Source organism: Lipotes vexillifer, unplaced genomic scaffold (genome assembly GCF_000442215.2).
Source record: "Lipotes vexillifer unplaced genomic scaffold, Lipotes_vexillifer_v1.1 scaffold554, whole genome shotgun sequence".
NCBI classification, from domain to species: Eukaryota; Metazoa; Chordata; class Mammalia; order Artiodactyla; family Lipotidae; genus Lipotes; species Lipotes vexillifer.
Genome location: NW_006794635.1, coordinates 1,507,249 through 1,510,271, shown reverse-complemented (window position 1 = coordinate 1,510,271; position 3,023 = coordinate 1,507,249).

The following is a 3,023-nucleotide window of genomic DNA, read 5'->3' as shown; positions in this document are numbered from 1 at the left end:
CCCCCGCCGAGCTCCCGCTCGCCCCCCCCCCCGCCCCGTCCCGGACCGGCGGGGAACGGGGCGGGGGGCGCGGAACGCGAGCGCAGCTCCGCGGAGCGTACCCACCGGTCCGTGCGCGCCCGGCCCCCGTCCCGGGCGCCGTGGCCGCGTAGCCGTTCCAGGCGGTGTCCACGCCGCCGCCGCCCCGCGCTCTCCTCGCTCGGGAAGCTGCAGGCGCACGTGTCCCCCGGGGCGGGGCGAGGCAGACAATGGGGCGGCGGGGGAGGGGAGCGGCGCGGAGCCCGCGGACCTTTGGTCCACCTGGCCGGCGGCACTCGAGTGCGGGAGTCCCTCCTGGGAGACTGGGTCTCCCCGGCCGGACAGTGGGAACTCCGGGGCCCCGCGCCCTCGTGGCTTCCCTTCCATGGGAACCTTGGGTGGAGGGAGGGGCGCCCAGGGCTCGAACGAGGAAACCCTGGCTGCTTTTGAGGGGAAACCGGCTGGCCCCAGTGGAGCGAGGAGCGGCTCCCGCCTTGGGATGCTACGAAAGCCAGATTTGGAAGCAAAACCGCTGGGTGGTGAAGAGTTGTGCAATACTCCGTTTCAGTCTCTGGCCTTTTCAGCAGTTAAGGGCTTCCTCACGGCACAGTTTGAGCAACTTGCAGCAGCACAGAGCTGCGTGGTTAGAGCAACTGTGAAGAGCATATCTGTGTTTCTTTTCGAAAATCTTGGCAATTAAATCTTAACTGTAGTGACACTTCTTTTGTAACCGTATACTAGGTACAAGAAAGACAAGACAAAGGCATTTGAATTTCAGGCGCCGTATGGATATTAATTTTGTTCAATGCAGCTGTAATGAAAAACAGGAGTAGTGTCCTTTTCATTAAAAAAACAAGAGCTCACTGGTTCCCTAAACAAAAAGTTAGATGAAGTGCTTAAACACTTCGTATGCCAGGTTATTTTCATTAGTACCTGGATCAAGATATGAAATTTTTGAAATACTTTGACCAGAAGACTTATCTAGCCAGTCGGTTTATCTGGGCACTCTACTACCTAAAATTTCTTCCTGTCATACATGGACCTGCTGTTGTATTCAGCTAATTCAGCAATAGGGATTTTAGTTCATAATTCGAAGGTTGTAGATAATGTTATAAATGAAACCAAATAACCAAAATGTTTAATACAAAAATATAATAAAAACTGGCTAATTCTATAGATGAAGGAATGAAAACAACAGATCTGAACCATCCAACACTTTTTTTTTTAAAGACTTTCCTTTAAAAAAAAGAATGAGGAGAGGAAGGGGGAGGGGGAGGGGGAAGAAGAGGAGGAAGGGGGGAGGAAGGAGAAGGAGAAGGAGGAGAGGAATGGGGAAGAGGAAGGAGAAGAGCCGGTACCTAGGCAATGACATCTACCCGACGACCAGACCTCCCAAATTGAAATCTCTAGTTCTTCTTTGACCTCTAATTCCTTTGCCTAACCTACCCACCCGGCACCTTTTTGTGGGCTTTAGGCACTCCAAATCAACATTTCAAAAAACTGAGCACAGGGGCTTCCCTGGTGGCGCAGTGGTTGAGAGTCCGCCTGCCGATGCAGGAGACGCGGGTTCGTGCCCCGGTCCGGGAAGATCCCACATGCCGCGGAGCGGCTGGGCCCCTGAGCCATGGCCGCTGAGCCTGCGCGTCCGGAGCCTGTGCTCCGCAACGGGAGAGGCCACAACAGTGAGAGGCCCGCGTACCGCAAAACAAAACTGAGCACAGCATCGGCCCATTCATCATCCAGCTCCAGAGTTCCCACCTCAGTGAACATCACCCACTTGCATCCAGCAGCATTAGCTGATAAACCAGGGAGTCATTCAGGACAGTACCTTCTCCCTCAAGGCTGTATCAATTAATCAAGTCCTGTCAATTTTGTCTGCCTAATATATGTCCACTTCTCTCTGTGTTGCACCCAGGGGATAAGCTACCATCACTTACCACCTGGACTAATGATAGAACCTCCTGATTCATCCATCCTTGCAACTTTTCTAATCCATTCAAAGCCGCGCACGTGCACGCGCGCACGCACATGAGTGTGTGTGTGTGTGTGTGTGTGTGTGTGTTTGGATTTTAAATGCAGATAAGATCTGCTTAAAACCCTTCATTAGCTCCCCAATACACTTAGAACCAAATCCTTAACTAGATCAACAAAGCCTTCCATGACCTGTCCCACATGTCTCCGCAGCCACATCTCTGCCATTCTCGCTGGCCTTCTCTCAATTCTGGCATTTCTCAGGATGGCACACACTAAAGACCCAGACAGGAACTTAGACAGAGATGCCCTGAGCAGGCCTGAGAAAAAAGCTATCAGCTATGCTCTCCAGTTGACATCTTGTTGAGAGAAACAATGGTATAATTTTCCTCCTGACCTGCGGAACTTCTTATTCCAGGCTTGATGCCAAAAATTACTATTACTGAAACATAGGGAATCCCTAATAATACTTAAAAAAACAAAAACAAAAAAAACAAGAAACTAGTAGATAGATTGATTCACTTGGTACGATAGATGCATTGGACTAGATTGAAATGTATGTGAAAGATCTGGCACAAGAAAATTCTCAAAAACTTCTCAGTAAATATGTGTCCTTACTTATCTGAATCCTCTTTAGTACCAACCGCAGGATTTGATGCTTAATAAATAAATATCAGTATTTACTGAATAAAACCAAAGAATGATAGGCTGAGACCCAAAACAACCTTGATTCTAATCCCAGATCAGCTACTAATGGGTAGTGTGGGCTTGGGTAAATCAGTTCACTTCTCAGAGTTTCGATTTCCTCATCTATAAAAGAAGTGCATTGAAAGAGATAATTTTTTAAGATCTCATCTAGCTCAAACATTTTGCAATGTATTTTTAAAATTTCTCAAACTCTTTCTCTGGATTCTCATGGCTTAAAAATATTCAAATGTCCCATTTGCCACTAAAGATCTTCCTCATTTGAATCCCAACTTTCCTTTACAACAAAATAGCCAGCTATTCACCTTATATGAACCCTTGCTCCAAGC